Here is a 15,345-nt window from a genome sequence, read left to right as displayed (position 1 = left end):
AGCTCTTCCGTTCGGTTGTCTGCTCAGATCTTGACCAGCCAGGATATCCTGAGACAATTTATGTTTCGCAGTTGGTTGGCGCTACAGGTCCGGAGATTTATCGGGTTGTGGCCGATCGTTTTTTTCACAAGCAAGATGATTTTATTTTTATTAGTGTGTGTGAAGACAGGGAAAAGCTGATTGCTGCCAGCGGGCGCGAGGAATGGAAAAATCAGCCATACCCGCTCAATCTTGAAGAGCATGACTTATGGTTCAAAAACATTTTTTTTATCCAGTGGTGTGACTGGCGGTGTCTGCAGAGGGTGTTTAGAGAAATTGATGGAGCAATCAAGCGAGATCGACTCTACAATTGTTATGAGAATATTAGAAAGCGCCTTGTTTTTGATGATATATCGCCTGGCATCCAGAGCAGTCTCCTGCCTGCCTTGTGTAGGCCGAAAATCATCAGACACACAGACTGCTAATAACAAATGGTAGGCATACTGTAAATAATTTCAGTTTGTAATCATGTTTACAACTACAGCTATGTGTTAATTTCAGATCTGTCTCTAAACGTGATGTCATTTATTTTTTTTCCTGCATCTCCACTCATTTTGGCAGCAGACACTCCAGCTCCATATAACCCGGTCTGGCCCCCTCCTTGGTCCCCTGTCTCATCTTCTCAGCAATCGCTTCCTTGGGAAACTCTCACATCCACTCAACAATCGCCTCCTTGGGAGCCTCATACATCTCCTCAACAGTTTCAGCCTTGGTCAGCTCCATCGTCTCCTCAGCAATCGCCTCCTTTGGAACCTTGCACATCTACACAGCAATCGCCTCCTTGGGAGCCTCATACATCTCCTCAACAGTTTCAGCCTTGGTCGGCCCCATCGTCTCCTGCACCTAGCCTGGATCCGGTGTTACGGCCGTCATCTCCAGCTCCATGTGTTCCTGCTCTGCTGGTCCAGACCCCTCCATCATCTCTGGCTCCTTCTGACACACAAGATCTGATTGCTATTCAGTCGGAGAAAGCGCTGTCTGCTAACTTTATAGACAATATAAATATCATCGTTTTACATTTGCTCAATTCCGTGCACTATAAATACCTCAAGGAAATCTGTTACAGCTGTCAGATCAATCACCCCAGTCAGAAACACCATGACTGTGTGTGGGGGGTCCCTGATGATTTCTACGAGATCCACTTTGATCAGCTTACAGAGAGACTGTGGAATGAGCGATTTATTTTGGCCATTCAAACATTCTTAACTACCAAGGGAATCTTTGTTAATGATTTTAGAATCCAAGGAGCACCTGAGGCCATACCGACGAGCTGAAATCGGTAGTGAGAATCACAGACAAAATCACCAAGATGTATGAGACACAAATTGGCAAGGACTATATAAAAACTGTGCAACTAAGTGTTATTACCAACTTCTGGGAAGGGGAAGAGCATTGATGTGCCTTGTGACAACTGTATGGTCCTACATGACTTTTTTTTTTTAATGTTTTATTCTTTTCTTTTTTTCCTTTTTCTTTTTTTTTCATTATTAACACATTTTTCAAAGTGTGTGTGTGGTGTGTGTGTGTGTTTGTTTAAAAACTTGACCATGTTTGTAATGGTTACTATTATTAGAAGTTAATTTTTGATATTTTGTTTGACTTTAAAATAAAAGCCTGTGTAGGATGCACATGCGTGTCATTTCTGTCTCATCCTTAACATGGAAAGTACGATGCATAAGATTTACCACGACCCTGCTAATCCAGGAGGTCTCGGCAGCGTCTACAAACTTCGCAAGGCTGTGAGGGATTCTACGGGGGCTGCTCCTGCGGTATCAGACGTGAAACACTTTTTATTGGGATAAGATGTTTATACACTTCATGCCAAAGCAGCTAGACATTTTCCCCGGAACAGGGTTTTGGTTAGCGGTGTTGACAAACAGTTCCAAATTGATTTAGTAGATATGAGTGAATATTCTGACGAAAATGATGGTGTGAAATTTCTGCTAATGTGTATTGATGTGTTCTCTAAATACGCGTGGGTCAGATGTCTTAAGAATAAATCAGGCATTAATGTTACAAAAGCTAACAACATACTGAGTGAAGGTCGTATACCTACATAACTTCAAACGGACACTGGCACAGAGTTTTATAATAAACACTTCAAACAGCTATTGGATCGGTATGAAATCCAACATTTTTCAATATCAAACGAAACTAAAGCCAGTGTGGTGTAGCGTTTTAACAGAACCTTCAAGACTCGAATGTGGAGGTATCTATCGTCTGTAAATTCACATAGATATGTGGATGTGATTCAGGACCTAACCGCTTCGTACAACAAATCTCATCACAGATCAATAAAAATGGCCCCTAATGCTGTTAATAAACACAATAAGAAAACTGTCTTTAAAACAAAACAAACAATACCATTTTATGTATGCTGTAATATGTATAATAACATTAACTTCTATTTTATTTTTTAATTTTATTTGATCATATTTTTTGATCATTTTATGTACGATGTAATTTGTATTATGAAATTCTTGTTTGCTGTGCAAATGTTTTGATGACTAGACACGTGTAATCTCTCTTCTTACTCTAAAATGGTACATTGTTTGTTTTGTTTTTTCCCCCTTAACTTTATATTACCAAATGTTTTGTGTTAATAAATTACTGTTTTGTTTTTTATATAAATTTTTATACAACGATGATTTTTACAGTGTGAATAAAAAAGGACAACATCTTAAAATAAAATTGTGTTCAATATTTATTTGATGTGACATGTTTTACACAACATTTATTATTTAATTACACATTTGTTTTTTCCATACTGTACACATGTAAAATTATATCCACGACATATGGAAGGACGTATTTTGTTAACAAATCGACATACCATGTTATCATTACATACAAGATTGGGTCCATACATATTTAACAGGCGTGTATACGGCACCCCTTTTTGCATATAAAAAAGAAAAAAGACACAATGCGGCCCACACGTTACAGCCAGGTTATTTTGAACCTGTTTTCTAGAATAAGATACATATGTACAATTTTTCACCAGAAAACTGTTTATCTCCTTAGGAAATTTATCAGGCGGATTACCAAAACTGTCAAAGAAATAGCCCTGTCTGTCTTTTGTGATATAAATTGCCAGCCAGTGTTCCCCAGACATGTTAGAGGGCTGTGTGTTTACAATCAACATAGCAGGGCATATATAAACACGGTGCTTAGGGAGCTGGTCGCATGCTAAAACCCCCAGAAAATTTGTACCGTTGACAATTATTTTCCTAACAACACCAGTTAATTCAATTGTATTCATTGTGTTTAGTAGTAGTCCATCAGTACTTGTCTCCTGTTTGATATTTCGATAACTGAGTCAAAGACAGAATAGCAAATCAAATTAAAGCTGCAAGCAGCGTTGAACGGGCCCTCGCAGTCCACGCGCGTCGGGGCGTGCTGCCGTCGATTCATGCTGCCTTCGGGGCTTGCTGCCGTCGGGGCTTGCTGCCGTCGATGCATGCTGCCGTCGGGGCTTGCTGCCGTCGAGGCATGCTCGAGCAACACCTTCCGCTGAGGAAGTCGTTGCTTCATAATTCCATGGACTGCTATTGCCGGTCTGAAATGATGTACGCTGAAGTCAGAAAAACTGTGTGTACTGCTGCATGATTCCCCGGACGAAGACTGAGTCGATGCCAGGTCAGAGAAGAACTGATTAACTGATGGGATGTGAGATGTCACCTGCTGCATGAAGAAATCTGAAGAAGAGGATGAAATTGCAGCTCAAGGGGGGGTTTCACGAGTACAGTGTTCGACCCTATAGACGGCTAAACAGCATGATAGCTTTATATACTGACTGTTAACCACAGTACATATTTCGACCTTTAAACTGTAATGAGCATGGTCACAATCCCAAGAAACAGACTGAGTTGAAAAATCGGCATTAAAAACGAAATATTCATCATTAAGTCATCACAATCCAAATGTAGCTGCAGTGCAAGCAAAGTGCAGCTAACTACTACTGAGACACAGGCTATGTGTAAACTGCAATAGTGATCAAATTATCCATAACTACAAGCAGAAACCACTTACATTTCCTCAAGAATGCACACATCATTAGGGAAACCCACAGAAAGTCCATGCAGCTCCACACGGTCTGCTCACTGACTGGTCTGCTGCATTTTAGTGTGACTGAGCATGTCCTGACTCTTTGCCCCAGTAGAGGGTGCTGTTGGACCTTTACCTGTAGAGCTTTCTTACAGTTTCTGTAACTGAGCATGTCCTGACTCTTTGCACCAGCAGAGGGCGCTGTTGGACCTTTACCTGTAGAGCTTTCTTACAGTTTCTGTGGCTGCACATATGCTGGAGCAGCAGCAGAGGCAAAGTAGGAAATGTCCACACAAGAATGAATGGGAAAACGCCTCCCAAACTCCATTATTACTATAAAGATATGTATTATGATTATATCTATATATCACATAAAATGTCAAAACAAATCTCCAAACATTTATCATTAGTAATATTATCTTTTTAACACTTACAGATCAAGTAAAATGAATACTGTTACAAACATTGTATTGACATGTAGTGGTCAGATGAAAACAACCGCACTGCACATTAAACTTTCAATGTTATATGGTTCTTAAGGTTTCATGAAACTGAAAAGAATACAGGAGAAAAGGTGGGTTGTTTTGCTCCGCTGCCTTATAAGCAGAACAATGTTGACAATTAGTAGTAACATATGAAACCTGTGAAGAAACTGCTCAGGTGTTTTCAGTTGTACTTTTTATACATACATTTAGCACTTTTCTTCTTGAAAGATGCAAATTTCTCAGTGACTTTGTGGTTTAAGTTGTGGATGTCTTTGATAAGTTTCTTCTCCATACAGAGCATGGCAACTGCATTAAGAAGATATTATCTTCCTGAGAAAGGTCTTGATTCTCTTCAGTGTTGAGAAGCACCGCTCAGATTCAGCTGTAGTCATAGAAGTTGTGATGAGGATGTTTAGCAGAGCCACAGTCTCTAAAAAGGTTTCCTGACGATTGCACTCTGTGACCAGCTGGTACAGAGCCACAGCTCCACTACGGTTTTTGAACTCATCATTGCTGTAGATGTGAGACAGCAGTGGGTAAGCCTCCATGGGGGTGTTCAGTACTGTTTCAGGGAACTGACTATTCTACTGTTTGAATTTGTCTCCCTGCAGCAGTGTCACAAACCACAAACAGCCAAAAGTGCAAGTCCTACATCTGAAATAAGACCATCAGCTGAAAGCCAACAAGATTTCCTACATTTCCCTGTATATATTGTCTATGTGAAGTAAAAGATGTGGGATCCAAATCAAGCTAAAGAGAACTTTTTCTCCAGTTCTTCCATCTGCTCTCCACTGTAGCTATGATGTCACGCACTCTAGCTCACCCAATACACACCCATTATAAAATCAGAAGACAGCCTAAAAATCCTTAAAACTGAAACTGTGATGATTTGAAAACCGTAAAAGATTTTCAAAAATTGATTACGTGCCCAATAGTTTGAGGTCTTCTGACTCTTTTAAAGTTGTAATGGAGTGTCTATGAAGGAAAAGAAAAGGATTAAGGTCAATGAGTTTTGAAGAGGACTTGAAGATCCCATTGACACTGATTAGACTGCGACCAGAGCGCCATCTATTGGCCGATTTGCACCAAATTTTACACAAAGCCTCATCAGGCCATACCACACAATGAAGAGTATTTATGTGATAATCAGACAGTATTTTGTAAAGATATGCAAGATTGTCTGTTTTCAACACAATATGCAGGAATTTGTCATTTTATATTTCGGGCAGTTTATGGACTATCAAAATTCTTTTGATAACTTTTTGTCAGGAGGGTCTACAGATGCTACATGCAAAGTTTGGTGTAAATTGGTCAAATTCTCTAGGAGGAGTTCGAAAAAGTACGTTTTTCATTTGTCGCGATTTTGCGAACGGAAAGTTACTGCAAAAGTGGGCGTGGCCTACATCAAACAATTCAGCTGAATGCAGGGAACACATCGGCATGACGTTTAATAATATGCAACATATTAAGTGGGAGTTATGAGCCAAAAACGCTTTTGCATTGAAAATAGCGCCACCTGATGGTCATTTTCGGTGAGTGAGTCACAGGGGCCATTCTATAGCACCTCTATGAATTTCATTTCCATAAGTGTTATGGTGTGGGCACAGGGCCAATTATGCAATTAAAGTGACGCCAGAGCGCCACCTAGTGGTGGATCGGTAAACCCTTTGTCAGATCTCCTCAGGAGGGCACTGACAATAAATGTACCAAGTTTCGTCTTATTCCGATGCACCGTTGTGGAGATATAAAATACATCCATTTAAAGAGCGCCACCTTGTGGTCATCGCCTAAAATTTTGCACAGGGCCTCAGGGGCTCATGGGGAAGTAGTATCCTGAGTTTCATGTCATTTGATGTGACTACTGTGGAAATATCCAACACTTCCTGTTTTGAGCCAAATCTGCAGGAATTTGTTATTTAATAACTTCAAAATTATTTATTTTAATTAGAATCCTTTAATAACTTTTTGTCAGGAGGGTCCACAGATGCTGTGTGCCAAGTTTCGTGCAAATCGGTGAAATCGCCTGGGAGGAGTTCGAAAAAGTAGGTTTTCGACATTTTGCGACGTAGCGAAAAAAAACGGTAGGCGGAAATGGGCGTGGCCTATACCACGAGATTCAGCACAATCCACTGAACGCAGTGGATGTAAGGTTTTTGAATGTGCGACAAAGTTTATGGGAGTTATTAGCCAAAACGCGCTTTCCTTAATAACAGCGCCACCTAGTGGTGGAAATTCAGGACGACAATAGATTATAAAATTTTTCGCCAGGTGTGACTTATATTCCAAGTTTGGTGAGTTTTGGGGTATGTTCAGGCAGTGAAAAATGCGATCCTTTTGTGAGAAGAAAAATAATTAAAGCTGCAAGCAGCGTTGAACGGGCCCTCGCAGTCCACGCGCGTCGGGGCGTGCTGCCGTCGATGCATGCTGCCTTCGGGGCTTGCTGCTGTCGGGGCTTGCTGCCGTCGATGCATGCTGCCGTCGGGGCATGCTCGAGCAACACCTTCCACTGAGGAAGTCGTTGCTTCATAATTCGATGGACTGCTATTGCCGGTCTGAAATGATGTACGCTAAAGTCAGAAAAACTGTGTGTACTGCTGCATGATTCCCCGGACAAAGACTGAGTCGATGCCAGGTCAGAGAAGAACTGATTAACTGATGGGATGTGAGATGTCACCTGCTGCATGATGAAATCTGAAGAAGATGAAATTGCAGCTCAAGGGGGGGTTTCACGAGTACAGTGTTCGACCCTATAGACGGCTAAACAGCATGATAGCTTTATATACTGACTGTTAACCACAGTACATATTTCGAGCTTTAAACTGTAATGAGCATGGTCACAATCCCAAGAAACAGACTGAGTCTTTGCACCAGTAGAGGGAGCTGTGGCTAACGTGTGCTTTAAAACTGAATACATGCCCAATAGTTTGAGGTCTTCTGACTCTTTAAAAGTTAGAATGGTGTGTCTAGCTCAAAGTATGAGGGATAAGGAGAGGTTGAAGGTCGATGAGTTTTGAAGAGGACTTGAAGATTTCCCCATTTACTTTCCATTCAAAATGATTAGACTGCGACCAGAGCGCCATCTATGGGCCGATTTGCACCAAATTTTACACAGACCATCAATAGGTGATACCACACAATTATGAACATTTATGTGATAATCGGATAGTATTTTGTAAAAATATGCAAGATTGACTGTTTTCAACACAATATGCAGGAATTTGTCATTTTATATTTCAGGCATTTTAAGGCCTATCAAAATTATTTTGATAACTTTTTGTCAGGAGGGTCCACAGATGCTTCACGCAAAGTTTGGTGCAAATCACTCAAATTACCTATGAGGAGTTCGAAAAAGTAGGTTTTTCATTTGTCGCGATTTTGCAAACGGAAAGTTAGCGCGAAAGTGGGCGTGGCCTACACCAAACAATTCAGCTGAATGCAGGGAACACATAGGGATGAGGTTTAATAATATGCAACATATTAAGTGGGAGTTATGAGCCAAAAACGCTTTTGCATAGAAAATAGCGCCACCTGGTGGTCATTTTCGGTGAGTGAGTCACAGGGGCCATTCTATAGCACCTCTATGAATTTCATTTCCATAAGTGTTATGGTGTGGGCACAGGGCCAATTATACAATTAAAGTGACGCCAGAGCGCCAACTAGTGGTGGATCGGTAAACCCTTTGTCAGATGTCCTCAGGAGGGCACTGACAATAAATGTACCAAGTTTCGTCTTATTCCGATGCACCGTTGTGGAGATATAAAATACATCAATTTAAAGAGCGCCACCTTGTGGTCATCGCCTAAAATTTTGCACAGGGCCTCAGGGGCTCATGGGGAAGTAGTATCCTGAGTTTCATGTCATTAGACCACACCAATGTGGAGATATGCAACACTTCCTGTTTTGTAGCCAAATCTGCAGGAAGTTGTTATTTAATAACTTCGAAGTATTGTGTGGTCTATCAAAATCCTTTAATAACTTTTTGTCAGGAGGGTCCACAGATGCTGTGTGCCAAGTTTCGTGCAAATCGGTGAAATCGCCTGGGAGGAGTTCGAAAAAGTAGGTTTTCGACATTTTGCGACGTAGCGAAAAAAAACGGTAGGCGGAAATGGGCGTGGCCTATACCACGAGATTCAGCACAATCCACTGAACGCGTCGATGTAAGGTTTTTGAATGTGCGACAAAGTATATGGGAGTTATTAGCCTAAACGCGCTTTCCTTAATAACAGCGCCACCTAGTGGTGGAAATTCAGGACGACAATAGATTATAAAATTTTTCGCCAGGTGTGACTTATATTCCAAGTTTGGTGAGTTTTGGGGTATGTTCAGGCAGTGAAAAATGCGATCATTTTGGACAAAGGAAAAAAAAAGAAGAAGAAGAAGAAGAAGAATAATCATTACGATTACAATAGGGACCTCGCAGGTTCCCTGCTCGGGCCCTAATTAAAGCTGCAAGCAGCGTTGAACGGGCCCTCGCAGTCCACGCGCGTCGGGGCCTGCTGCTGTCGATGCATGCTGCCGTCGGGGCTTGCTCAAGCAACACCTTCCGCTGAGGAAGTCGTTGCTTTATAATTCGGTGGCCTGCTATTGTCGGTGTGAATAATGTACGCTGAAGTCAGAAAAATTGTGCGAACTGCTGCATAATTCCCCGGACAAAGACTGAGTCGATGGTCTGAAATTTTTTTTCCTCCGGTGAGGGAGGAGGGAGGAGCGAGACAACCGCATAAGTGATGATGATTGGCTCCCTAACATTGAGTGAGAGTTCTTAAGCCAATCAGTGGCAATGTTCTGTTTACACACAAGCCACACACGCACACAGCAGCCTCACACACTCAAACTAGCAGAGGGGAACTGCGGCCATGGCGAGTCCGGAGGGAAAGTTGATGTTTTCAAAATGGAAGTACAGACACTGTTTTAATCTCATTTGTCCACGTCCATTGTAAGCAACTCTGATCTAATGAAGCATCTCTAAAAGGCACACGCTTCTACAAAACTAACACTGGACAAAACTCTGTTGCTGACACTGTTGATGATGATAGCAGGCCAGGTGTGGCTAACGTGTGCTTTAAAAACTGAATACATGCCCAATAGTTTGAGGTCTTCTGACTCTTTAAAAGTTAGAATGGTGTGTCTAGCTCAAAGTATGAGGGATAAGGAGAGGTTGAAGGTCGATGAGTTTTGAAGAGGACTTGAAGATTTCCCCATTTACTTTCCATTCAAAATGATTAGACTGCGACCAGAGCGCCATCTAAGGGCCGATTTGCACCAAATTTTACACAGACCATCAATAGGCGATACCACACAATTATGAACATTTATGTGATGATCGGATAGTATTTTGTAAAAATATGCAAGATTGACTGTTTTCAACACAATATGCAGGAATTTGTCATGTTATATTTCAGGCGTTTTAAGGCCTATCAAAATTCTTTTGATAACTTTTTGTCAGGAGGGTCTACAGATGCTACATGCAAAGTTTGGTGCAAATTGGTCAAATTCTCTAGGAGGAGTTCGAAAAAGTACGTTTTTCTTTTGTCGCGATTTTGCAAACGGAAAGTTACTGCAAAAGTGGGCGTGGCCTACACCAAACAATTCAGCTGAATGCAGGGAACACGTAGGGATGAGGTTTTATAATATGCAACATATTAAGTGGGAGTTATGAGCCAAAAACGCTTTTGCATTGAAAATAGCGCCACCTGGTGGTCATTTTCGGTGAGTGAGTCACAGGGGCCATTCTGACAATAAATGTACCAAGTTTCGTCTTATTCCGATGCACCGTTGTGGAGATATAAAATACATCAATTTAAAGAGTGCCACCTTGTGGTCATCACCTAAAATTTTGCACAGGGCCTCAGGGGCTCATGGGGAAGTAGTATCCTGAGTTTCATGTCATTTGATAAGACTACTGTGGAAATATCCAACACTTCCTGTTTTGAGCCAAATCTGCAGGATTTTGTTATTTAATAACTTCAAAATTATTTATTTAATTAGAATCCTTTAATAACTTTTTGTCAGGAGGGTCCAGAGATGCTGTGTGCTAAGTTTCGTGCAAATCGGTGAAATCGCCTGGGAGGAGTTCGAAAAAGTAGGTTTTCGACATTTTGCGACGTAGCGAAAAAAAACGGTAGGCGGAAATGGGCGTGGCCTATACCACGAGATTCAGCCCAATTCACTGAACGCGTCGATGTAAGGTTTTTGAGTGTGCGACTAAGTATATGGGAGTTATTAGCCAAAACGTGCTTTCCCTAATAACAGCGCCACCTAGTGGTAGAAATTCAGGACGACAATAGATTATAAAATTTTTCGCCAGGTGTGACTTATATTCCAAGTTTGGTGAGTTTTGGGGTATGTTCAGGCAGTGAAATATGCGATCATTTTGTGCTAAGGAAAAAAAAAATAAGAATAATCATTACGATTACAATAGGGACCTCGCAGGTTCCCTGCTCGGGCCCTAATAATAAAAAACATTTCAATTACAATAGGGACCTTGCAGGTTCCCTGCTCGGGCCCTAATTAAAGCTGCAAGCAGCGTTGAACGGGCCCTCGCAGTCCGCGCGCGTCGTGGCGTGCTGCCATCGATGCATGCTGCCGTCGGGGCTTGCTGCCGTCGGGGCTTGCTGCCGTCGATGCATGCTGCCGTCGGGGCTTGCTGCCGTCGGGGCATGCTCGAGCAACACCTTCCGCTGAGGAAGTCGTTGCTTCATAATTCTATGGACTGCTATTGCCGGTCTGAAATGATGTACGCTGAAGTCAGAAAAACTGTGTGAACTGCTGCATGATTGCCCGGACAAAGACTGAGTCGATGCCAGGTCAGAGAAGAACTGATTAACTGATGGGATGTGAGATGTCACCTGCTGCATGATGAAATCTGAAGAAGAGGATGAAATTGCAGCTCAAGGGGGGGTTTCACGAGTACAGTGTTCGACCCTATAGACGGCTAAACAGCATGATAGCTTTATATACTGACTGTTAACCACAGTACATATTTCGACCTTTAAACTGTAAGGAGCATGGTCACAATCCCAAGAAACAGACTGAGTTGAAAAATCGGCATTAAAAACGAAATATTCATCATTAAGTCCTCACAATCCAAATGTAGCTGCAGTGCAAGCAAAGTGCAGCTAACTACTACTGAGACACAGGCTATGTGTAAACTGCAATAGTGATCAAATTATCCATAACTACAAGCAGAAACCACGTACATTTCCTCAAGAATGCACACATCATTAGGGAAACCCACAGAAAGTCCATGCAGCTCCACACGGTCTGCTCACTGACTGGTCTGCTGCATTTTAGTGTGACTGAGCATGTCCTGACTCTTTGCACCAGTAGAGGGAGCTGTTGGACCTTTACCTGTAGAGCTTTCTTACAGTTTCTGTGACTGAGCATGTCCTGACTCTTTGCACCAGTAGAGGGAGCTGTTGGACCTTTACCTGTAGAGCTATCTTACAGTTTCTGTGGCTGCACATATGCTGGAGCACTAGCAGAGGCAAAGTAGGAAATGTCCACACAAGAAGAAATGGGAAAAACGCCTCCCAAACTCCATTATTACTATAAAGATATGTATTATGATTATATCTATATATCACATAAAATGTCAAAACAAATCTCCAAACATTTATCATTAGTAATATTATCTTTTTAACACTTACAGATCAAGTAAAATGAATACTGTTACAAACATTGTATTGACATGTAGTGGTCAGATGAAAACAACAGCACTACACATTAAACTTCCAATGTTATATGGTTCTTAAGGTTTCATGAAACTGAAAAGAATACAGGAGAAAAGGTGGGTTGTTTTGCTCCGCTGCCTTAGAAGCAGAACAATGTTGACAATAAGTAGTAACATATTAAACCTGTGAAGAAACTGTTCAGGTGTTTTCAGTTGTACTTTTTATACATACATTTAGCACTTTTCTTCTTGAAAGATGCAAATTTCTCAGTGACTTTGTGGTTTAAGTTGTGGATGTCTTTGATACGTTTCTTCTCCATACAGAGCATGGCAACTGCATTAAGAAGATATTATCTTCCTGAGGAAGGTCTTGATTCTCTTCAGTGTTGAGAAGCACCGCTCAGATTCAGCTGTAGTCATAGAAGTTGTGATGAGGATGTTTAGCAGAGCCACAGTCTCTGAAAAGGTTTCCTGACGATTGCACTCTGTGACCAGCTGGTACAGAGCCACAGCTCCACTACGGTTTTTGAACTCATCATTGCTGTAGATGTGAGACAGCAGTGGGTAAGCCTCCATGGGGGTGTTCAGTACTGTTTCAGGGAACTGACTTTTGTACTGTTTGAATTTGTCTCCCTGCAGCAGTGTCACAAACCACAAACAGCCAAAAGTGTAAGTCCTACATCTGAAATAAGACCATCAGCTGAAAGCCAACAAGATTTTCTACATTTCCCTGTATATATTGTCTATGTGAAGTAAAAGACGTGGGATACAAATCAAGCTGAAGAGAACTTTTTCTCCCGTTCTTCCATCTGCTCTCCACTGTAGCTATGATGTCACGCAGTCTAGCTCACCCAATACACACCCATTATAAAATCAGAAGACGTCCTAAAAATCCTTAAAACCAAAACTGTGATGATTTGAAAACCGTAAAAGATTTTCAAAAACTGATTACATGCCGAATAGTTTGAGGTCTTCTGACTCTTTTAAAGTTGGAATGGAGTGTCTAGCTCAAAGTATGAGGGACAAGAAAAGGATGAAGGTCAATGAGTTTTGAAGAGGACTTGAAGATCCCATTGACACTGATTAGACTGCGACCAGAGCGCCATCTATTGGCCGATTTGCACCAAATTTTACACAAAGCCTCATCATGCCATACCACACAATGAAGACCATTTATGTGATAATCAGACAGTATTTTGTAAAGATATGCAACATTGTCTGTTTTCAACACATGCAGGAATTTGTCATTTTATATTTCGGGCAGTTTATGGACTATCAAAATTCTTTTGATAACTTTTTGTCAGGAGGGTCTACAGATGCTACATGCAAAGTTTGGTGTAAATTGGTCAAATTCTCTAGGAGGAGTTCGAAAAAGTAGGTTTTTCATTTGTCGCGATTTTGCGAATGGAAAGTTACTGCAAAAGTGGGCGTGGCCTACACCAAACAATTCAGCTGAATTCAGGGAATACATAGATATGAAGATTAATAATGTGCAACATATTAAGTGGGAGTTATGAGTGAAAAAGGCTTTTGCGTTGAAAATAGCGCCACCTGCTGGTCATTTTTGGTGTGTGAGTCACAGGGGCCATTCTATAGCACCTCTATGAATTTCATTTCCATAAGTGTTATGGTGTGGGCACAGGGCCAATTATGCAATTAAAGTGACGCCAGAGCGCCACCTAGTGGTGGATCGGTAAACCCTTTGTCAGATGTCCTCAGGAGGGCACTGACAATAAATGTACCAAGTTTCGTCTTATTCCGATGCACCATTGTGGAGATATAAAATACATCAATTTAAAGAGCGCCACCTTGTGGTCATCGCCTAAAACTTTGCAGAGGGACTCAGGGGCTCATGGGGAAGCAGTATCCTGAGTTTCATGTCATTTGATCTGACTACTGTGGAAATATCCAACACTTCCTGTTTTGAGCCAAATCTGCAGGAATTTGTTATTTAATAACTTCATAATTATTTATTTTAATTAGAATCCTTTAATAACTTTTGTCAGGAGGGTCCACGATGCTATGTGCCAAGTTTCGTGCAAATCGGTGAAATCCCCTGGGAGGAGTTCGAAAAAAGTAGGTTTTCGACATTTGCGACGTAGGAAAAAAAAACGGTAGGCGGAAATGGGCGTGGCCTATACCAGGAGATCAGCTCAATCCACTGAACGCGTGGATGTAAGGTTTTTGAATGTTCGACAAAGTATATGGGAGTTATTAGCCAAAACGCGCTTTCCTTAATAATAGCGCCACCTAGTGGTGGAAATTCAGGACGACAATGATTATAAAATTTTTCGCCAGGTGTGACTTATATTCCAAGTTGGTGAGTTTTGGGTATGTTCAGGCAGTGAAAAATGCGATTTTGGTGGAAAAAAAAAAAATTAGAGAATTGCAAGCAGCGTTGAACGGGCCCTCGCAGTCCACGCGCGTCGGGGCTGCTGCCGTCGATGCATGCTGCCGTCGGCTGCTGCCGTCGATGCATGCTGCCGTCGGGGCTTGCTGCCGTCGTGCATGCTGCCGCCGGGGCTTGCTGCCGTCGGGGCTTGCTCAAGCAACACTTCCGCTGAGGAAGTCGTTGCTTTAATTCGGTGGCCTGCTATTGTCGGTGTGAATAATGTACGCTGAAGTCAGAAAAATTGTGTGAACTGCTGCATAATTCCCCGGACAAAGACTGAGTCGATGGTCTGAATTTTTTTTCCTCCGGTGAGGGAGGAGGGAGGAGCGAGACAACCGCATAAGTGATGATGATTGGCCCCTAAATTGAGTGAGAGTTCTTAAGCCAATCAGTGGCAAGTTCGGTTACAACAAGCCACACACGCACACAGCAGCCTCACACACTCAAACTAGCAGAGGGAACTGGGCTATGGCGAGTCCGGAGGGAAAGTTGATGTTTTCAAAATGGAAGTACAGACACTGTTTTAATCTCATTGTCCACGTCCATTGTAAGCAACTTGATCTAATGAAGCATCTCTAAAAGGCACACGCTTCTACACAACTAACACTGACAAAACTCTGTTGCTGACGCTGTTGATGATGATAGCAGGCCAGGTGTGGCTAACGGGTGCTTTAAAAACTGAATACATGCCCAATTTTGAGGTCTTCTGA

Source organism: Sparus aurata, chromosome 4, assembly GCF_900880675.1.
Source record: "Sparus aurata chromosome 4, fSpaAur1.1, whole genome shotgun sequence".
In the NCBI taxonomy this organism is placed as follows: Eukaryota; Metazoa; Chordata; class Actinopteri; order Spariformes; family Sparidae; genus Sparus; species Sparus aurata.
This window is presented reverse-complemented; position numbering follows the sequence as displayed.